The 24,245-nt window shown below is 37.4% G+C and overlaps 1 protein-coding gene and 1 long non-coding RNA gene across 2 annotated transcripts in view; one reads left to right on the forward strand and one right to left on the reverse strand.

Annotated features, from left to right (window-relative positions):
• LOC127987694 (uncharacterized) overlaps positions 1 to 24,245 on the forward strand; it is a 2,462,016-nt gene that overhangs the window by 1,102,984 nt on the left and 1,334,787 nt on the right. The window lies entirely within an intron of this gene.
• Positions 1 to 24,245, reverse strand: part of LOC127987779 (uncharacterized) — a 188,456-nt gene that overhangs the window by 104,104 nt on the left and 60,107 nt on the right. The gene's annotated exons all lie outside the window — the stretch shown is intronic.

Raw genomic sequence — 24,245 nt, forward strand, 5'->3', positions numbered from 1 at the left:
CAGCATATCCGCCAAAAATCAACCTGAAGCAATTCTCGTTCATCGACTCGCCAAGCTTTACTTTTGTAGTTCGCATGGCAGTAAATAATTCAATATGACCATGCAGTCAATACAGATATTTAATAAAAACATTAAAACAAGCAGGGCTGTAAAATAAAACAATAAAAAAACGCACGCCAGGTCTACACCGCACACAAGTGGAACGATCCAACAAAAGACAGCAGAACCCAGTGATGGATACACTGGACACAATCCCCATCAGTGAACTGATGCTCGTTCTGTTTATGATGAAATGTTCTGACACTGTGTTCAGATGATTTGACACTATAGTGTGATGTCATCAAGTTTAAACACACTTTTCGCTGTGGGGCACAGATGACAACTTCCTCGTTAAAAAATAAATTTAAACCAGTGGCATAACGAGATGGAAATATAAACTAGAAAATATATTAACAGGTCCTCCGTCCATGACACTGACTCACTGCTGAGCTACCAGTTTTAATCTGAACAGCTCTTAAAGCTGAGTGGATGGTTAGATGCATGATGGGCTAGTATTAAAAAATAAATAAATAAAGGTCTTTCCATCATTTAGGTATAACAGTACTGTTTTTTTTTTAAATCATCTTGTTGCAGTTATAAATTTGACTGCTAAATGAATGATAAATAACTATATTAAAACTTGTTTTGTAAAATTTCTTTGTCATTTGAATATTGATTTAAAAATCGGTTTAAATCATAAATCAGATTTTTTTTTTTTCTTAAAAAAATAAAAAACTGGGATTTTTTTTTTAGGCCATATGATATTACCCTACTTTTAAAAGCAAGTAAAGAAGGTTCCCTTTAAAATCACTTAAGTTGTCAATTACTAAAGCTTTTTTTTTTACATCGTGTGAATGCATGGGCATAGGTTTGGTCTCAGCTGTTGGCAATACAGAATATCACAATACAGAAGTGAATCTACTTCATCTCATTATATTGTAATCCTGACCCTGATATACCATCCTGTATACTGTCCCTAAAGAGCTAGTATAACTGTATAATCTAAAAAATGCACTCTCAAAAAATGAAAAATAAAAACCTGAGATTGTGTAACGCTGAACAACCAAAAGTTTTATTAACATAAATTATGTACATTAGTATTTACACTAACAAAAGATACTCTGTCACAAGGAAACAAATCTACATAAATATGATAACCTTTTTCTATTATAAACACTATTTACCCTCCAGTACACTCACGTTTACGTTGACTGCAAGATTCTAAGTTAAGGTACAGGCTAAATGACATTCAGTTACTTGCTAACGTAGCATTCTATCATCCTGGGTAACACATACTATCACCAGTTAATACTATATTCCACAGTAGAATCTGCATTTGAAAGCCTGGTCAGTCACTACTGCTAGTTTATTTGTGTGGCTAGCTAGTTATTTTGCCTACTTACACTCTGACTCTGCTTTATGAAAAAGCTTCTTATGTCCCCTTTCTTCTTCTTGGGTGGCATCTACAAAGTACAGTAAGGGGCAAATTAAACGGAATATTAAAATGTTTTTACCCTGGCCTTTGTATGTGGCAGAGAGACAGCCCTGATAACTTACCGTCGGCGTCATCAACATGCTTACACGCGCACACACACACACACACACACACACACACACACACACACACACACACTCGCTGCTAGTGCAAGCACAAAAGTAATCCCGGCCCGCGCGTGTAGCCTGTCAGATACCCCGCCGCCAATCAAATTACAGCGTTTCTTGTACTATCGTCGTCCTAGCCATTAGAATTGATCCAAATAACAGTTCAAAGGAGCTTGCTAATAATGGTGGGGACAAATTAGTCATCTCATAATATTGATAGGGACTAGTACCTACCGTCCCCCCTAAACCTACGCCCATGTGTGAATGTTGTTGATTATAATGAGAAAACTTGAGTTTAATCGTGAGGATGTTTTATTAATTCTTTAGAGTTTCAAAGATTTAATCGTGCCAGTTTAATTTTATTCGTCTATTGTTTTAGGCAAATTAGGCCTAAATAATGGGAACAAAATTATACAGTGCTTCACATTTAAACATGCAACAATTTCTTAATCAGTTTACAGACAAATGTCTTTTTCCCAATAAGTTATGTCAAAATAAAGGACAGGTAACGAATAACAAAAATGCATGTTTTATTAAAGGAAAAAATAGATTTATATTTAAATATAAATTAAAATATAGGCATGATATATTAAAATATTGACATTTTGCATATTAATCCATGTAGCCTACCCCCCCTAAAATAGGCTACCACTTTTAATGCTCTGATGCAAAGTAAACCACAATTTCTTTTGAACAATATAATGCATAATTAATATAATATAAATAATACTGCACACCGTTTAAATGTGTCAAATCTAAAATATGGTTTAATACCATGTAGCTTAGAAAATATAAGCACAGACTCAGGCACATTCGAACTTCATAAATACCAAACTTTCATCTGCGAATATTAAATATATTAAATATTTAAACTATAGCGTTTTTCTTTCATTTTACGTGACTGAAGCAGTCAAATGTAACACATCAGTGATGCAAAACTGACGTCTATTTGCGTAAATGTGCTTCGATGCACTTGTTTTATAACTTGTGGTTAAAGTGCCACTCAGCGGTCCAAGGCTGCAAATGCAATTTATACCGTCGCCGCCACGGTACGTGCTACGGTAAAAGAGGCGTTTTCGATGTCTACTTAGTGTACATGCATGCATTTCACATATTATTATAGCCCAGTTTGTGCTGATTACAGTGAGATTAGACTTTACCCATTTAGATATTTAAAAGAAACTGAAAAAAGCACAAATGTCAGGGCATGACAAAACTTATCCAGGCCCCAAAAATACCGTTAGACTCCAGAGGGTTAAAGTCAGTGAACTGTTATAGATGCAATTTAGAGTTTATCCTGGATCTTCAGAAAAGTTTGTATTTCTAAAGTACTGCAGTCTCTGAGGGGTTGAGTAATGTTGATTGCAACTGTAGGTTATAACTGTGGAAAATTAAAACTGCAAAAATTAAAAATAGCATTTGTTGTATGTTTGAGTTCACCAGTATATAACTTTACCAGCTTTACTGTGAAGTCCATTCAGGGTCAAAAATCCTGTAGTGCATCTTTTTATTTTCTTCATTCTAGAACATATACTTCTGTGACAATATGTGTTATAATGAAGAATAAAAAAAATTCTAATAGACTTTCAGACTGCAGTATCAGTGAAGAAGGTTATAAAGCTCTGTCTTCAGCTCTGAGATCAAACCCTTCACACCTGATAGAGCTGGATCTCACAGGAAATGATCCTGGAGAATCAGGAGTGAAGCAGCTCAGTGATTTACTACAGGATCCAAACTGTCAAATCAAGACTCTGAGGTGAGACCTGATGAAATAATGGATTTTTTTTTTTTTTTTTTTGATGTAAGTCTGCACAGTTTAGTTGTGTTAAAAGTTGCAGGTTAATCAGACATTTTGTGTCACTAGATGTGCTGGTGTTCAGTAGTTTGGTGCCTCAATTAACACTTATGATTGTGTTATTATGGACATTTCTCAAAAAAAAAACATATTCAGTGTGATTTATTATCCTGATTGTTTAAATGTTACTGAATGCACTGTACATGGATTTCCATCAAGCTCAGATTCACAACACTGTAGATCACTGATCTAGAATAGAGAACTGGATTGATCATGATGTCATGAATGTGAAGCCACCGCACCGCCATGTTGGTAATCCCTAGTGTGTGTAAACGTTCTGTTGAATTAATAGGAAATTGTATGATTTTAAGGAGAAAACATCACATAACAAGGCAGCGTTTTTAAATCTGAAGTATCTCTGTACATTGTTACAATGCAATCACTCAAGGGAATTTCAGTAGCAAACATCATGAACATTATAAACCTCAGACGGACATGACCTCAACATATAACAAATCACAGTGCTCATTCTGGAATCTGAAGAAAGATTTATTCTTCGTATATACATATACCTTTATTCGCCTTAAACAGTTATTCATTGTTAATATAATTTTGTTATAGTGTTTTTATTCGCATAGGTGTTAACTGCAAATGTTTCAACAATGATTGTTAACAGTATTCATTTTGAAGCAGGTAATGATTTAAATGGTGGTTAAATTATTATTAATTTAGCATACAACATTTTACATGGAAACAGTAGCTAATGCTAGTAAACTTATGGGTGATCTTGGACAGTCTGAAATAGATGTTGCTCAATCAGGACATTAAAAATATACACATCATAATTTATTCAGAGAAATAACTGAATACAGACATTAAGTCAAGTCACCTTTATTTATATAGCGCATTAAACAAAATGCATTGCGTCAAAGCAACTGAACAACATTAATTAGGAAAACTGCAAAAAAAAAAAAAGAAAAAAAAAACTTACAGACATTAAGCTTTATTTCAAGATGGTAAATTAAGCTTTTCATTTTGGTATGTAGCAATTTTAAAGGGGTCATATAATGCCCATTTTCCACAAGTTGATATGATAATCAGAGGTTCTTCAGGACTGCTTCAACACAACTGACTGGGACATGTTTAAACAGGCTGCCACATGCAATAACACCACTGACCTCAAGGAGTACTCAGAGACTGTCACTGCCTACATCAACAAGTGTATTGATGATGTAACGGTCACAAAAACCATCACTGTCCGGGCCAACCAGAAGCCATGGATGACAGGGGAGGTCTACTGACTCCTGAAGACACGGAACGCTGCCTTCAAAGCTGGAGATGAGGAGGGCCTGAGAACAGCTAGGGCCAACCTGTCCCGTGGCATCAGAGATTCTAAGAGACAGCACTCCAGGAGGATAGCTCATCAATTCAGCGACAGCATAGACACTAGGAACCTGTGGCAGGGGATACAGACCATTACGGACTACAAGCCCCCACCACGGACCTGTGACAACAACATCTCTCTGCTGAACGAGCTGAACACCTTCTTCGCTCGCTTTGACCAACAAAACAGCACCACTGCACAGAAGACTCCACCTCCTCCCGGCGACCAGGTGATGACACTGACCCCAGACAGCGTGAGGAGATCATTCAGCAGGATCAATGCACGCAAAGCTCCGGGTCCTGACAACATCCCTGGGCGTGTACTGAAAGACTGTGGAGCAGAACTCACTGATGTCTTCAGAGACATTTTCAACATCTCACTGGGTCAGGCTGTTGTTCCCACATGTTTCAAAACTTCCACTATCATTCCAGTTCCGAAGAAACCATCTCCATCCTGCTTCAATGACTACCGTCCTGTTGCACTTACCCCCATCCTCATGAAGTGCTTTGAACGGCTAGCCATGCACCACATCAAGTCTGCCCCCCCCCCCTCCCTGGACCCCTTCCAGTTTGCATATCGGTCCAACCGCTCGACCGATGATGCCATCGCCACTGCCGTCCACTCAGCACTTACCCATCTGAACAAAAAGGACTCATATGTCAGAATGCTGTTCATAGACTTCAGTTCAGTATTCAACACAATCATCCCTCAACAGCTCATCTACAAACTGATTCAGCTGGGGCTCAACACTTCGCTGTGCAACTGGCTGTTGGACTTTCTGACTGGAAGACTTCAGGCAGTACAGGTCGCCAGCAACACATCCAGCACCATCACACTGAACACTGGGGCCACCCAAGGATGTGTGCTGAGCCCCCTCCTCTTCACTCTGCTGACCCATGACTGCAAACCATCACAAAACTCCAACCTCTTTATTAAGTTTGCAGATGACACGACTGTGGTGGGTCCCATTTGCAACAAAGATGAGACTAACTACAGGAGTGAGGTGAGCCGCCTGGCCAAGTGGTGCAGTGACAACAATCTGTCTCTGAACGTAGGGAAGACAAAGGAGATCGTTGTAGACTTCAGGAGAGCACACACTCAGCACGTTCCACTGACCATCAACGGTGTGACTGTGGAGAGAGTGAGCAGCACCAAGTTCCTGGGTGTGCTTATCACAGAGGATCTCTCCTGGACTGAAAACACCGCAGCACTGGCCAAGAAATCACAACAGCGTCTCTACTTCCGCAAACTGAGGAGAGCCAGAGCCCCATCCCCCATCATGTACACCTTCTACAGAGGCACCATTGAGAGCATTCTGTCGAGCTGCATCACTGTGTGGTATGGCGCCTGCAATGCGTCCTGCCGAAAGAATCTGCCAGGCTGTCAGGAAACTGAACTCCCTCCCGAATCTGCCCCCCCTCCCCTCTTCTTCCCCTGGCACCACTGAACTATGAACCCCCCCCCCCCCTCCACACAGATTAATTGTTATATGATGGCATGCACTAGTCACTTGTGCAGCATTGGTCTGCTTACTATCTCATTCGGCATGGAACTGACATCATTCCACTACCTCATCAGTCAGTTAAATAAAATAACTGCTCTTGGTCACTTGTCACTTTAATCAGACTTAAGATATTTTTAATAAGTTTTTTTTGCACTAAAAAATCTTTTAACTGCACTGTTGTTCACTTCATTGATTTGCACTATATCTATCATTTGCCTTGCGCTGCTTTATTTAACTTTATTTTAAATTTTATTATGTCTTTTATCATTCCCTTATTGTATAGTTGTCTCTACATTTTATATTTGATCTAGTTATTTTTTAGGCTTTAATGTTAATGTTATCTGTATGCACCGGGGTCTGAGAGTAACACAATTTAGATTCTCTGTATGTATGTACTGTACATGTGGAAATTGACAATAAAGCAGACTTGAACTTGATTCTTTAGAGCCTTAATAAAATGTCTGTAACATAGTTTGTTTAAAATTTCTCAATTTTAGTGTAAAAACACATTTTGGTCCCACTTTATATTAGGTGGCCTTAACTACTATGTACTTGTATAAAAAAAATAAGTACAATGTACTTATTGTGTTCATATTGTATTGTAAAACACTTTTGCTGCTTTTGAGGTGGGATAGGGGTAAGGTTAGGGAGAGGGTTGGAGGTATGGGTAAGTTTAAGGGTGGGTTAAGGTGTAAAGTATGGGTCAACAGTGTAATCATAAATGTAATTACAGAAAATAAATACAGATGTAATTACATGTTGTTTTTTTCTTAAATATAAGTACAATGTAAAAACATGTATGTGCAGAATAAGTACATTGTACTAGATTATTAATTAAAATGTAAGTACATAGTAGGTAAGGCCACTTAATATAAAGTGGGTCCCACATTTTTTACCCTGTCAAAAACAGCTCTTTTCAAAACAGGCTGGTTTGTGGGATTCTCCTTTAATGCTAATGAGCTCTGCTGACTCTGCCCCTTTCTTATGATCTGCTCTCTGAGAGACTGTTTGCATTAGCCACATTCATAGTGAAACTTGTTAATTAGCACATTATTAGGAAAGGCGATTTTCAATGATTCATTTAAATACATTATACTCACTGCTGGAGGCTGGATCATGAAGGATTTGTGCGAACATAAACGCAATTAGATCAAGAACGCATTTCTTTCATTTCTCCAACCATAAATTAATCCTCTGCGATTTCAGTCGCTCAGATGTTGGGAGTAAACGACTATGTTCATTATAACATCCAACAACAAATCACCTCAATCACTTAGGAATCATGCTCATCTGCATCTCAGGCTGATGAAGGCTCACTCAGGGCGGGTCTGAGTTAAGACACAAGTCCAGTCAGTGCTGAAATGCTGCTGTCAATCAAACAATCATGGGAGGGGCCTCTGACCGTGTGACGTCTCACAGTCAGAGTGCTCGATTTGAGAAAGGGGAAAACATTTAAAGAGATTACAGAAAAACCACTTGGTGGATTTTTATCATTATAGGGTGGTTGTGTACACACACTGGCAACACATTTCAGTTCAAACAACTTGTAAGAGTGCCTGTAGCATTATATGACCCCATTTTATGTGACTTTTGTAATGCGATTGCCATCATCATCATCACTAGTGTTTGTCAACTGTCATTTAAAACATACTGGTAAATATTCAGATTAAAACTGAAGTGTTTTGTCTTTATGCAGTCTGAAGAAGAACTGTATCACAGAAGGAGGTTGTCATGTTCTGGCTGCAGCTCTAAATTCAAACCCTTCAAATCTGACAGAGCTGGATCTGAGTGAGAATAAACTAGGAAACCCAGGAATGAAGATCATCTTGACTCTGTATGAAAATGTACAGTGTAGACTGGAAAAGCTGAAGTAAGTATTTTAAAAGTGTATCCCATTAATTACCCAGACTCTAGTGACCAACCACAGTTTAATACATTTGGAAATATTCATTTTGGACTGAGCTATATTTGGAAATAAAAACTAAATAAATGCTGTTTTATAAGTTATGGAGAATTGTTTTATTTGTCCAAACAGTCGTAAAACTGATAGCATTCAATAATTCAGAATCAGATTTAATATGAAATATATTTTAATCTAAGATGTGTTTTTAGTAATCTGGTTTATTTCTGATATTTTTGTTCTGGCTAGTAGAAGTTCTGAATGACGCTTAAATCCAAAAAATAAATAAAAAATGCCTGTGAGTTATTTTGAGCTTATAACGTGAATATGAAAGCTATACTTAGTTTAACGTTCATGTAATTTCCAACATTTTTGGGCAGATTTTACCAGATTTGTACAACAAAGTGTTTATAAACCTGTTGTGAACTAAACACAGAAACTTAAAGGTCACTGTTGAAACGATTCTTTCAAAACTGCTGATTCATGTAGAGTCGACGCAAGTTGACTGTGAATGGATCACCAAATAATTGGCTCACTTGATTCTTTCAAAAAGGGATTAATTCATGAAAGAAACACATGCTCTGAGACACACGGCAGATCTGCTCCAGCTTTGTTTGGAAGTATTTTATTTTTGCTAAACAGTAAAATTCAAGTCACTAATGTAAAACAAAGATGGCGACTAGGGGCATGCACAGTTTGGCAGGAGCTATGCGCTTTCTTCTAAAACCCCCAGACTATCTAATGCAGCCATCTGGATGCCTTTTACAAAGTTGGATAACAATTTTATATATTTTAACACTATTAATTGTGTCTGTCAAGCATTGTTGTCTGCAAGAGAATCAAAACTGCGTGTACACACAAACCAACAAGAGCTATCACCTTCTATATTCCAAATTCCTCAATAATGTTCCTCCTAAAACTTCATCTAAGGCGTGTGAGAGATCTCCATCAAACAACATTAATGTGGTTTCTACTCAATTGGTGATTGTACTACTTTTGGCTGGAGACATCAAAGTTAATCCAGGCCCAACACCAGTGGTCAACACCATTTGCGCTACAGAAGAAACCACAGTGCCAACAAATAGTGGCCCTCAATACACTACCATCTGGTCACTGTCAAATCGCCTGTTTGACCCACCTCTGGGCGCTGTGGGCCCTGTGGAGTTCCCGCGTCTTGGGTTGTTTGGTGGTGGTTGCCCTGACGGCGCATCTTCCTGGTTCGGCGCGGACGTGTCGTTGGCTGGTGGTGTGGCGTGCGAGGGCGTGGGCGGCCTTGGAGGGGCTGTTTCGCCGTGTGTGGGGTGCGGTGCTGGCTTTGCTGGGCTGGGGCTCTCCATGGGCTCGGCGGAGATCGTGCCAGTGGCGGCGGGCTCGCCGGGGAGGCTGCGCTGCAGGAGGGACGCGGCGGTGGTGTGCACTGGTGAGCGTGTGACTGCGCTAATACAAACAACTGTTGCTGACTTTTGCAATGTTAATCAACAGACTCCTCCAAGAAAACACAGGAATCCAGTCTTCAAAAGGCACAGAACCAACAAAATATTTCGCACATTAAATCAGGCAAGGGCAGTTTGGGATCCGTTATCAAAAATAAAGGGACTATTTGGCAAACACTTAAATATACGCAGTATGAAACCAAAATGTGAACAACTGGAACATCTGTTGTGCAGTTCCAATATTGACTTTTTAGGACTTTCAGAGACGTGGTTAACCCATTCTTCCCCTGAGGCTGTTGTAAATATGCCTGGGTATAATGTATTTAGAAAGGACAGAAATAATGGGAGGGGTGGGGGAGTAATAATGTATGTTAGAAATACTTTAAAGTGCACAATGATTGAGTGGCCAAGTGAAATTGTTTTGGAATGTGTAGGTGTTGACATATCACTTTCTGCAACAATGTCTTTTGTTATAGTGTTTATATATAGAAAGCCTACTGCAAAAAATGATTTTTATGAACAACTTAAACTCCTCCTTAAACACTGTGATAAAAACAAGGAAATTATTTTAATGGGTGATTTTAATATTAATTGGAATATAAAGAGGGAACGAACGACTCTTAAACAAATTACTGACTATTTTAATTTAACACAAATGATAAAAACACCAACCAGAATAACAAACCATTCGGGAACTCTGAATAATTTATCTGTTATTCACAAACCACGCTGAGAGGATTAGTAAAACATACAATCTCATTACAGGGCTTTCTGATCATAATATTGTATTTTTCTCCCGAAAATTAAGTAAAAAGCGATTTCATTCATCTACATTTAATAACCATTACAATTTTATTCCAAAACATCTACATCAAAATCTTGATATTACTCTAAATGAAGTAAATTGGTCTGGATTATTTTCTGATAAAGATATTGAAACCAACTCTCAGATATTTAACGCTAAAATTACAGATGTTATGGAGCCTTTTATTAAAAGAGGAAAAGGTAAAAAAGGTGGAAATCATCTACCCTGGTTGAATAATCACTGCAAAATACTTATGAAAGAAAGAGACATCTTACTCAAAGTGTTTTTAAAATCTGGTCTTACCATTGATAGGCAAAGATTTACTTCCATGAGAAATAAAACAACTCATACCTTACGTAAAGCCAAGGCAAATTTTTTCTTGGATGTCATTACAAGTGCAAATGGAAATGGCAAAATAATATGGCAAAATATCAATAAACTAACTGGAAAGCGAAATAAAATGGACAATGATAGATTGGAAATAAAAGTTAACAACGAGCTGCTATATAATCCAAAAGAATTAGTAACTGAATTCAATAATTTCTCTATTAATTCTGTCAATGAAATAACACAAATGTTTAGTTCCTCAGAGATAGTTTGTAAGCTTATTAATCCTGGACAGCCGGTCTTCAGGTTAGAGCAAATAACTGATCTTGAAGTGGCTAACATTATTAAGTCCATGAAACCATCAAAGGCCAAAGATGCATTTGGCCTTGATACATATTTTTTTTTAAATACACAAAGACGTGCTGGTATGCCCGCTAACACATCTGATAAATCTATCAATTAAAATGGCAGTTGTTCCATCAGGATGGAAGGTGGCTATAGTCTCACCAGTTTTTAAATCAGGAGACAAAACAAACATTTCAAATTATCGCCCCATCAGCATCCTCCCTGTTGTATCTAAGGTTGCAGAAAAGTGGATCGCCAAGCTGCTGAATAAACATCTCAGTAATGGCCATTCTCTCCTGCACCCCATGCAATTTGGGTTTCGCCAGTACCACTCCACAGAGACTGCAAACTGTGTCTTCGTAGAAACAGTGAAATCCTTGCTTGATAAAACCACATGTGTTGGTGCAGTCTTTTTGGATTTAAAGAAGGCGTTCGATACAGTAGATCATCGAGCCCTTCTGTCTAAACTGACTGACTTCAACTTTGCAGAAGATGCGCTAGTTTGGTTTCAATCTTACTTGTCCAACAGAAGACAAGCTGTGAGTGTTAGTGGCACTATGTCGTCTTACCTTGAATGTTCAGCAGGAGTCCCACAAGGATCTATTTTGGGACCAGTACTGTTCTCTCTATATATAAATGATATGCCAAACATTTGTCAAAAAGTCAATTTCCAAATGTATGCTGATGATGCAGTTATTTTTACACCTGCTAAAAGCACACAGGAAGCATCATCGATTCTTACATCAGCACTGGAGAATATTCAGCATTGGCTGCTTAAATCCTGCCTATTATTGAACAAAAAGAAAACTGTTACCATGATTTTCTCAAAAAAAATCATAAAACTGGAGCGGTCCAATGTGTTCCTGGGGGGAGTGGAACTTGACACTGTTGAAGAGTTCAAGTACCTCGGGGTCACACTGGACCCAACACCTTCATTCAAAAAACACATTAAACTTACGGCAAACAGAATCAAATTCAATTTACATAACTTTAAACAAATCAGACCATCAATGACAATTACTTCTGCTAAAATGTTCCTACATTCAATGATATTCTCACATATAGATTATTGCATCACAACCTGGTCACTCACTGGAAATACAATTTTAAAACCCATAGAAATGTTATTCAAAAAATCTATAAAAGTACTTGATCAAAAGCCTCTGTCATTCCATCAGTGTAATATTTTGGGAAAATACAATATGCTCAACTTTGAAAATTGTATTAATTTTAAAAATAGCTGTTTAATTTATAAAGTTTTTCACGGATTGGCCCCACCTTCTCTTTCTACATATATCAAACCTAGGTCTGATAGAGGTTTTTGCACCAGAGCCTCATTTAGAGGAGACATAGAGATCCCGCACAGAAAAACTACCTTTGGACAAACTGTTCTGTCTATCAGAGGAGGTCATTTTTGGAATAGCCTCCCAACAAATATTAGACAATGTCCTACTTACTGCACATTTAAAATGCACCTTAAACAGTTTCTTAAAAGTTCCCAGATATGTCCTCATTTTGACTAATTTTATTGATGTAATCTGCCTGAATGTGTGCTAATGTGTTTCTTGCTTGATACTGTATATTGTCTGTTCTTTTATGTTGTATTATTTGTATGTTGTTGTTTTCCTGCCTCGGGACTACAGGTGAAAATTAGCATTTATGCTATAACATGGCTCATTTACAGTCTGTACAGAAATGTTAGATTGTTTATTAATGTGCATTGTCCCGAACAAATAAATAAATAAATAAGTTTTCCACAAAAATAAAAGCCTGAGTACTTCATTCTAAAATAAAGAAAATAAAACATAGCATTGTAATTATGGTTTAGGATTAAGTACTGTACTTTAAAATGCAAAAATTAATAATCAAATTCAAGAATAATTTTATAGTGTGATTATCATTTAAATCTCATATTGGCAGATAAAAGTAGTGGCTAAAGCTGTTATTTGTGTAACTGTACATATATCTTAATTAGTTGTGTTCTCTCTTCTACAGGTTAAACTGCATCAGTATTACAGATGAAGGTTGTGCTGCTCTGGCATCAGCATTTAATTCAAACCTCAGAGAGCTGGATCTGAGCAGGAATCAAATAGGAGACTCTGGAGTGTCAGAAATCTGCAGTCTGCTGAGAAATTCACAGACACTACAGATACTCAGGTCTGAATTTGGTTAATCTAAACATGAATCAATGTTAAGCTCCAGCTGGTCTGTAAACTGGTGCTGTGTCACAAGGAATGGATCAATAATGTGAAATTGGTGTGTTGGTCTAGATATATTTATAAAATATTGACAAACAGATTGATTTTTGGAGATGATGAATGTTAGTATCCTAATAGTGTAATAAATGTTTTTGTAATTTATTTATTTATTTAATCTTTCTGAAGACTTTCAGACTGCAATATCACTGAAGAAGGTTATAATGCAGTTGCAATCAAAAATGTCAACCCCTGTGACCTGCAAGACAAGTATTAGAGAAAGTTTGTTAATAAACTTCTGAGTGATTCTGAGAACAGAACATTGAGTCATGATGAAATTCTAATTGGAGACTGAACAGGCAACTGATCTACATTCTATGATTGATCCCTGGAGCAAGCAGAAGTAGATTTGGATGTGTACTTTGTGATGACTGTCCTGCAGGAAAGTCCATTGATCATCAGCTTCAGTCTTTGCACCAAAGGCATCACAATTCTTGTCAAAATGGCCTGATACTTCAAAGAATCCATGGTGTCCTTCATACGGTCATGGTTTCCACTTCCTGCTACAGTAAAGCAACCCCATAACCCATCGTTTCATCACATCTTCTCTATACAGCTGGGTTCGTCAACCATAACTCTTTCCAGGACAGCCAGAAACCTAGGAGGATTACACCCTTCTTGTCAGAGCAAGCCACCCAACTTCTTGTCCAAGCTTTTGTTCTCTCCAGGCTTTGGATAAAAGATAAAAGCGTCTGCTGAATGATTCAATGTAAATGGAGATGGTGTTCTTCTGCTTATGAGCTTTGTCTTTTTTTGCCCCAGACATACTGCTGATCCATGGGTCCAAAAAGTTCCAGTTTGGTCACATCACTCCATAATAGGGATGGGCATTTTGGGAAATTTCTCATTTCGATCATCGATAGGTTTCAAAAACGATTAAACGATTAATCGTGGGTGGGGCTTATGCGGGGGGGCGAGGCATGGCCATAATGTATTTAATGAAAAAAAAATTGAGTCATGATGAAATTCTAATTGGAGACTGAACAGGCAACTGATCTACATTCTATGATTGATCCCTGGAGCAAGCAGAAGTAGATTTGGATGTGTACTTTGTGATGACTGTCCTGCAGGAAAGTCCATTGATCATCAGCTTCAGTCTTTGCCCCAAAGGCATCACAATTCTTGTCAAAATGGCCTGATACTTCAAAGAATCCATGGTGTCCTTCATACGGTCATGGTTTCCACTTCCTGCTACAGTAAAGCAACCCCATAACCCATCGTTTCATCACAACTTCTCTATACAGCTGGGTTCGTCAACCATAACTCTTTCCAGGACAGCCAGAAACCTAGGAGGATTACACCCTTCTTGTCAGAGCAAGCCACCCAACTTCTTGTCCAAGCTCTTGTTCTCTCCAGGCTTTGGATAAAAGATAAAAGCGTCTGCTGAATGATTCAATGTAAATGGAGATGGTGTTCTTCTGCTTATGAGCTTTGTCTTTTTTTGCACCAGACATACTGCTGATCCATGGGTCCAAAAAGTTCCAGTTTGGTCACATCACTCCATAATAGGGATGGGCATTTTGGGAAATTTCTCATTTCGATCATCGATAGGTTTCAAAAACGATTAATCGATTAATCGTGGGTGGGGCTTATGTGGGGGGGGCGAGGCATGGCCATAATGTATTTAATGAAAAAAAAATCTGAAGATTGTTATGAAAATGAAAAAAAAAAAAAAAAAAAAAAATCTGACATGAAAATCTGTCTATGAAAACATGAACACATGATTAGGACAGGTTAGATTATGATTATGATGAAGCAATGTTATTAATAAAGGAGCAAGAAATATCTGCATGAGGTGAAGAGTATACCAATAAACGGAAGCTAATTCTATGACACATGATCCTATGATAAATCAGATAACTGAGATACAGACGTAACATTACAACTTGTATCAGCACAATAGAATGCTGAGAGAGAGAGAGAGAGAGAGAGAGAGAGAGAGCGTGAGCTACCTCTGATGCGTTTTAATGACAGCACGCTGAAAGATGGGCAAGGACAGATTTTACTATAGAATCTTATAAAGTTCTCATTATAAATGTATGGCAGATTTGTGCTATATTTTCATCTACGTTATTAAGTGTAATAGTTGTAATTAAGTTTTATTTTCCATAAACCACCTGCGCGTTTTCGAAGACATATGAATCGCTGATATACAGCGATTTCAGCATAATTGTTCATGTTAATTAATCAGACACTAGCTCTTGCAACTTTTATCTGAAAAAAATTCGCCGATGCAGATGTGAACTTGACCGAAAGTGTAACTCGGATTGCGCTTTACAAACACGAAAGTGCAATAAATTCACACTATCGTTATTTTTTTATGTATTCTAATATTTTGTATTCAATTTGCACATTCTGATCAACCAAAATATTCTTTAACAGCATGGAAATCACTGATTATTGCTAAATAATTGAATACGATTTAAAATATAGATAAAAACTATGACAAATAATTTTGATTTCGTCATCTGTACGAATATGTTTAATGTAATTAGGCTACAAATATATCCACTGCATTTTTATTTTATAAAGACCATTTCATTATTTGATTTAAAAATTAACACACAAAGACACTTTTTCTTTTTTAGCTACTTTATTCAAATGAATTTTTTTAACAAAACATTGTCTTCCAGTATAACTTTAGCAGCATATTTTGATCCATCGGTGAAAAAAGATAAAGAAAAAAGTTCACTAAGTTTAACCAACTATTATAAGGTATAAAACAGAGACCAAATAGCCTAGATATTTTAACTATGGCTAAAACTCAAAACTAAAATAATAATTATTTAAAAAAAATGGATATTATATTTACCACGACCGGTGAAACATTCAAATGTCTATTCAAAACGATAAGGCGGTCTACGTGCTCAGATGAGAGCCGAGTGCGCAGCCTGTTCACATTTAGAGGAATAAATTCGCTCCGCTGGAACAGATGTTGCAGGAACAGTCAGGTACCACTGGACAAGATTCTCTGTCCCTGAAATCTTTCACCACCATTTCAGCGAATAGCTTTGTCGTCTTCTCGGTTCTGCCTGCGTTGCATTTAGGTCTTACGGCAGGTGATTCAATGCTCGTCTGAGTTGCCGCTCTGTTATCGCCAGATATTTTAAGTACACATTTTAGATGATAGCGCATTGTATTTGTTGTAGATTTGTGTGACAGCTTGGCGCTACACAGCTTACCCTGAACTATATTTTCATAGTTCTTCTCAAAGGGAAGCCAGCCATCACTACGTGACTTTGAGGCCATGATTATGTCTTCTTACGTCTTTTGAGGCATCAAGTGGGAAGCTAACCAATCAGAGATCAGGGCGCCGCCCAACGTGTTGCCATAACCAATAAAATAAATAAATAAAAATAATTTCAATCATCGTTTACGTGATCGATCATCGCTGTCGCGGTCGAGTACTCGAGTACTCGATCACTGTTGCACATCCCTACTCCATAAAACATTTTTCCAGAGCGCCACAGGTCTACACAAATGAATTTTAGCAAGTTCAAGTCAGTCTTTTGTTCTTCTCGATCAAGATTGGTATTCTGCAAGATGTCTCAACATGAAGGCCATACTTGTCTAGTGTTCTTCTTACACACTGCATTACAATGGTTTTCCTTCTTTCATCGGGTCATCTTGCAAGTCTTTGGCTGTACATTGCAGGTTTTTCTCAGTTGCTCTGATTAAACATTTTATGATATTGTGGTTTTTCTTCAACACCCTCAAAGGTTTTCTGGTACAACACACTTTAATCTAAGGAATAAGGCTGAATGCTGTGTCTCTAGGAACTTTCAATGTCTTGGAAATCTTCATATAGTCTTAGAGTAATAGTTATTTATTCTTTATAGCTTTTGCGAGATCTGTTGACTTTGCCATTTTTGCTTCAATCTCTGAGGTTTGAGTAATTTTTATTCCAACTATAGGTCATAATTGTTGAAAATTAAAACTGCAAAAATGTAAAATTACATTTGTTGTAGTTTACGTTCACCAATATATAACTTTACCCAACTTTACTGTGAAAAGAGTTAATTCAGGCCCAAATTCCCGTAGTGCATCTTTATTTTCTTCATTCTAGAACATGTATTTGTGTGACAATCTGTGTTATAATGAAGAATAACATCTTTTCTAATAGACTTTCAGACTGCACTATCACTGAAGAAGGTTATAAAGCTCTGTCTTCAGCTCTGAGATCAAACCCTTCACACCTGATAGAGCTAGATCTCACAGGAAATGATCCTGGAGAATCAGGAGTGAAGCAGCTCAGTGATTTACTACAGGATCCAAACTGTCAACTCAAGACCCTGAGGTGAGACCTGATGAAATAATGAAAAATAAATGATACACGTGAATTATATAATTGTACTAATTTAGTAAGGTATACATTTTGTTGCATCAAAAATGTTCAAAATGATCAAACATGAAAGATCAGATGCTGCAGCTGCTGTTGTTTTGATGATAAATGTCTGCACAGTTTAGTTGTGTTAAAAGTTACAGGTTAGTCAGACATTTTGGGTCACTAGATGTGCTGGTGTTCAGTAGTTTGGTGCCTCAATAGTTAACATTTATGATTGTGGAAATTTCTCTTGAAACATATTCAGTGTGATTTATTATCCTGATTGTTTAAATGTTACTGAATGCACTGTACATTAATTTCCATCAAGCTCAGATTCACAACACTGTAGATCTACTTCAGCAGATCTATGAAAGACCACAAACATGTGATGTGTGTGAGGAGAGGATCAGTGATAACACACACACACACGTCTGAACCTGCATTTCCTCATAATGAGCAGAATTACTGTAGCATCAACACAGATATCAGTTAAATCAAACTATCCAACGTAGGGGTCGCGATACGAGCTAAAATTCATATCACAATGTTTTACACTGTCCAGGGGATATCAATATTATATATCGATGTTATATTTTGATATGTGAGAAGAAAAATTACAAGCAAAATATTTTAACCTTACATAACTAGAAAAAGTGAAGGATTTCATTGTGCCATTGTTTTTCTCAAAAAGTGGGGCCTGTATGATTTAAATTAAATTAAACATTGTGTGTTTGAGTTGGCCAGTGGTTCCCAAACTTTTTCTGCCAGGCCCATCTTTTGTAGAGAAAAATAGTTTAAAGCGTAGTTTTAATTTTTGGAAAGTCCTTTATGCTCAAGGCTACATGTGTCACGCCGCATCCACAGCAGAAAACATCACTGAGTTATCTTTGCTTTTGTCAAATCGAGCCGCTCTGCGTCTGCTGCAGACGCTTAGAGCAGAACCATGCATCGTTCATTTATATTTCTACATGACTCCCTGCAATACAACTCTGATTCATCATTCACATCTAGTGGTCTGTTATTGATACAAACACAACTGCTATAACTGATAACTGAGCGCTAATGTTGAGTCATTAAAATATGTCAGATTAATATTTTGTGTTCAATTATTTACTCATCAGGAAAGTGGCCGCAGGGAAATTATACAGTGCAGTCTTTATCACCCTGCAGAGGTTTATTTTGTAAAATAATCTGCTGACTGTACACTGTCCCTCAGTTTGGGAACCACTGGAGCAGGTTATTTGTGCTCTATTAGTTTGGTCTGTTACGATGCTCTATATGTTTGATTACTATTGCCTGTGTAGCTCACAGAGGAGGAAAACATTCAGCCTCGACTCTTTATCATAATTTTTGTTCAGATTTGCAAAGTGTATCAAATTGTACAAAACTATATTAAATTCAAAATTTGAATACATGAATATATAACGGTATATATATATATATATATATATATATATATAGCAAAATCCACATCATGGAACAACATAATACCGCTAGTCACTTTCTTACCCACCCCAATCCAGAGATGGTCTGAACCCAGATCATGTTCTCTGTTAGTGGATCAGCATCCAGTGTTAATGAATTCTGCTACATAATAATAGGAAGAGCCAGCATCAAAAGATCAACTAAATATATCACTATGAATGCTTAGCTGTCACAAGCTAGTTCTCTCTTTGCTAACTTTCCTCATCTCCTGCTTAAAAACCAGAAAGGTCTTCAGATTTTTGAGAATCTAGTGAACTTCTGCCCCTGAGTTTCTTTTAAATAATTTACTTTTGATTTTAGTCTTTCTGAAAAATATTTGTGTATTTAAATGTTCAACTGTTTAAACTTGAACTAGAGCTTTTCACTACATACAAAGTTTGACAATCTTTAAATGTTTTGTGATGCAATGCACATTGAATTGATTCCAGCTTCATCTTCTCTTCTGCAGGTTTTTGGGTCCTGCTGCAGATGAAGGCTGTCAGTATGTGACTGGAATTGTGGGTAAAAACCTGTTACTCCTGAGAGAGCTGGATCTGAGTAGACATGAACTAGGAGACACAGGAGTGAATCAGATCTCTGCTCTACTGCAGGATAAACACTCTAAACTCAACACACTGATGTGAGTATCTTACATCTTTTCACATGTTACATGACTAGTAATGTTACAGTCGTCTATTTTAATTCTCATTTGAGTCCGACCTCACGTTATAAAGCCTGGAAGAGCCAGGACATTTTTAATATGATTCTGATTATATTTGTCTGAAAGAAGAAATTCATATACATCTAGATGTCTTGAGGGTGAGTAAATCATGGAGTAATTTTCATTTTTGGGTGAACTATCCCTTTAAGTGCACAGAGGTTGGAGAAAATAATGTGAACACATTAGAAATAGCCAGTATTTTATTAATGTGTTTACCATCGTTTGTCTTTAATACAGCTTCCAACCTTCTTAGAAAAGATTCAGACAACTTTTGAGTTGACTTCAGTTCAATTCTGTCTCTAACTTCTGCTGTGACTGCTGAATGTGTTCATGTTTACTGACTACAAACTGAGGATTGAAAACTAATTAAAATAAATGTGTTTACAGTATGTGTGTATGTGTTTGCATGTTTCTGTATTTAAATGTAATTTCATAAAGCAGTCCCTCCAGAAAAACGTGATTTATGCGATCTCGTGATTTAATGCATAATCAGTCGAGGGCCGCATATTTATTCAGGGGTAGCATTTTTTCAAATACGCCGCACTTTCGCCGCATAAATTGCCGATTTCAGGAAGCAAAATATGTGGAGGTAGCATGATTTCATAATAATAATAATTTTCGTTGCAAAAAAGTCACATATATCTTAGCAGAAAGTTGAAAAATGTTGCGTTTACTTCACACAGGTAAATCGCCATTACTTTCCAATGGGAACCTTATGAAGTGACGTAATTGCGCGATGTGAACATCATCTGTGAAGCCCGCGGTGAAACCAGGGTGAAGGACGCAAATCATTCTCATCTGCCAACAAAAATAAGTGCAAAAGACCGCGCGAAGCAGTTACCCCGTGTGTTACATGACAGTGGGGGCAAATTATTTTGAGAGAGGGATGAGGATGAGGATGGCGAATGATAGGCCAGTGTTAAAGGCTATGCAGTTAGCTTTCATTTTCACAGTGGACTGTTGTAGTTTTATTCAGAAGTTGATGCACCTCTACAGTTGTAAGATTGTACTTTTTTGTTACAGAATAGTACCAAAACCTTACAGTTGTAAGTATATTATTAGTATGTAAAATAATTTACGTTGCAGTAAGAGATTGCACTTTGCAATTCCTGTAAAACAGCATTTGTATATTTGTGTGTATATTTTATTTGTATTCATTTTTACAGTTGTTGAATATTCCTTTTGTAAAGCTAGAGAACTTGTTTGACTCAATGTTTTGTAAGTTTGAGCCATGTGTTAATTAAGGTCTGAAATAAAACAGAATGAGAACTTAAATATCATGTGATTTAGTATGCTTGCTTATCATAGGAAGTCATTAGAAATGACTCTTTACAGTAAGGTAGTAGCCTAGTGAGAACAGGGTGTGTGGGGGGTTCACCTTTTTTTCTCTTTTTCATCAAACTGCAGTTTTTGCAAGTTCCCGCATATTCCATCGCATTTTTTAAGAAAACCTGCCGCAAAATCAAGGATTTTTGCCCGCAACAATCAGAAAAATAATCCGCGTTTTTCTGGAGGGACTGATAAAGGCAGGGTTAGTCTGGTTTCCACTGTCACTTCTGGAGCTTCCTCTGGGACAACGGCCAGGGTTTTTTGGTCAACTGGGTCTCTGTGTTTAGGTTAGAGGAGGTTATGAATGAAGGTGGAGTTTCTCTGCGTCTGGAGAGCATCAGTGCCGAGGATCATTTCATAAAGTTAAAGACATGAATAATAATAGCTCAGAACTCACTTTCAGACAGCAGCGAGTGTTTGAAATAACTTCTGTTTGAGATCTTATGTGGATTATGATCACCGTACAAGGCAGAAATATTTATGAGATAAATACTATACACACTAGCCATTAACATTACCATAGTAAACCGGGTAAGACTGCTTGTAGAAATCAGACGTCAGCTTCTCATTCAGACGATCACAATAGTGTATTATTTAGTGTAGTGTATAGTAACATGTTTTATCGGTCCTAACTCGTTTACGCTCCATGTAAATCTTTAACAAAGCATGCAAACAAACGTCTGCTTTTATCATGTTTGTTTTGTGATCGCGCTGGTTCCAGTGACTTATCTATTATTAGTTTTCTGTTAACTTATTTGTTGGTGAAATGGAGTTGTGTGACGTTGTTCCAGAGAGGCGTGCAAAGGGTGTTTTAATGAAGCGCTGAGGAGTTTCTGACCCAACGGTGGAAACACTGCGTGATTCTCGGCTCGGTGCTACAGGACTGAAGAATTATGAGACACTGACACGTCATCGAAGTATTATAGTCTTTTAACACGTCACAAACTGTGACGTCAACACCATGTAGATTTTAAACCTGGAAGACAAAAATATAGCAAAAATCTCAAAATGAACCAGAATTATCCAACAATTAAAATGAATGATTGCTAACATTGTCTTCTATGATGTGCAACACAAACACATCTGATACAATCTCAGAAAAAGTAGTCTGGGGTTTCATGACCCTTTAAAAACTAACTCCTCATCACCCTCACTGACTGTTACCTTGTTTGAAGCACTATATATTACATTACATTATTCATTTAGCTGACGCTTTTATCCAAAGCAGCTTACAATTGCTATATATGTCAGAGGTTGCACGCCTCTGGAGCAACTAGGGGTTAAGTGTCTTGCTCAGGGACTCAAACCCGGGTCTCTCACACCAAAGGCTTGTATCTTATCCACTGCACCATCACCATGTGTATTTGTAGATTTTTATGTTCATATATTTTATTCTGGGCTTTATTCTGTGCAGGCATTGCTGCTTCAGTCTGACCTGTTTCAGAGAAATATTACTATAGAAATAGTACTTCACATCTACACACACAGACAAACCTACAGTTTTATTTAGATGTGCAAAGTTGAATCTGTGTAGCAAAGCTGATCAAGTCACTGGAAAGAGCAGAGCGAATGCATTTATGTTGTAGTGATGTGCAGACCAGAATCAATTTAAACACAAATACACAGCAGTCAGGACTTTTATTTTAGACAATATGATCAGTTTTAGACAAAATATGAAATAATAGTTATATGACTGGAATAAAAAGATATGAAAGATTTGAACACCTTTCACACAAGGTTGTTAGGAATTAAAACTTCATTGTATTTCTATCAAGAATCAGAACAAATTGTACATAAATCATGAAAAGTGTTAATTATTTGATTAAATGAACAAGTTTTGTAGACCAAATTGTGGAAAATTATCCAAAGGTCAAATTCAGACACTCTTCCTCTGTTTTTGGTTTTATCAAGACATTGTGACTTTTTATTAAATAGTTTTCTTCTATCTTCTCTCTTTCTCTCAATGTAGATTAAGATGCTGTGATTTGACAGATGAAGGTTGTTCTGCTTTGACTTCATGAACATAACGTGTCTGATTCATTGTGTTTTCTCTTTCTGTCTTCAGTCTGTGTTTATGCAGTATTACAGAGAAACAGTGTCTCATCCTGACTTCAGCTCTGAAATCAAACCCATCACACCTGAGAGAACTGGACCTGAGCGGGAATAAACTACTAGGAGACTCTGGAGTGAAACACCTCAGTGATCTACTGATGAACACCCAATTCAAGCTGGAGAAACTAGAGTTAGTATCATTATACTCTACAGCAGTTACAGTCAGATTAAAGATCACGGTTTACTTTCAGGAAAAGGAAATTAAAGGATGTGACGTGTGGCCAAATATAGTGTCCCATACTCTGAACATCTGCATTTAACACACACACACACACAAACACACCGTGAACACACACACACACACAAACCGTGAACACACACACCTTGAAAACACACACACACATACCGTGAACAGACACACATACCGTGAACACACACACACACACACACACACACCGTGAACACGCTCACACACACACACCTTGAAAACACACACACACAGCGTGAACACGCTCACACACAAACACACACACCTTGAAAACACACACACATATACCGTGAACACACACACATACCGTGAACACACACACACACACACACACACCGTGAACACACACACCTTGAAAACACACACACACACACACTGTGAACACACACCTTGAAAACACACACACACACACACACCTTGAAAACACACACAAACACACTGTGAACACACACACACACACACACACGCACATACTGTGATCACACTCAGTTTTAAAGGTCCCGTTTTACACGCTTTTTTTAAGCTTTGATTGTGTTTACAATGAGCAATATAACATGTGTTCATGTTTCGCGTGTAAAAAAACACAGTATTTTTCACACAATTCACCTATCTGTATACTGCTGTTTTCACTGTCACAAAAACGGGCTGATGTCTTCCTTGTTCTATGAAGCCTCTCCTTCAGAAATACGTAACGGGTT

This window comes from Carassius gibelio, chromosome B22, assembly GCF_023724105.1.
Source record: "Carassius gibelio isolate Cgi1373 ecotype wild population from Czech Republic chromosome B22, carGib1.2-hapl.c, whole genome shotgun sequence".
In the NCBI taxonomy this organism is placed as follows: domain Eukaryota; kingdom Metazoa; phylum Chordata; class Actinopteri; order Cypriniformes; family Cyprinidae; genus Carassius; species Carassius gibelio.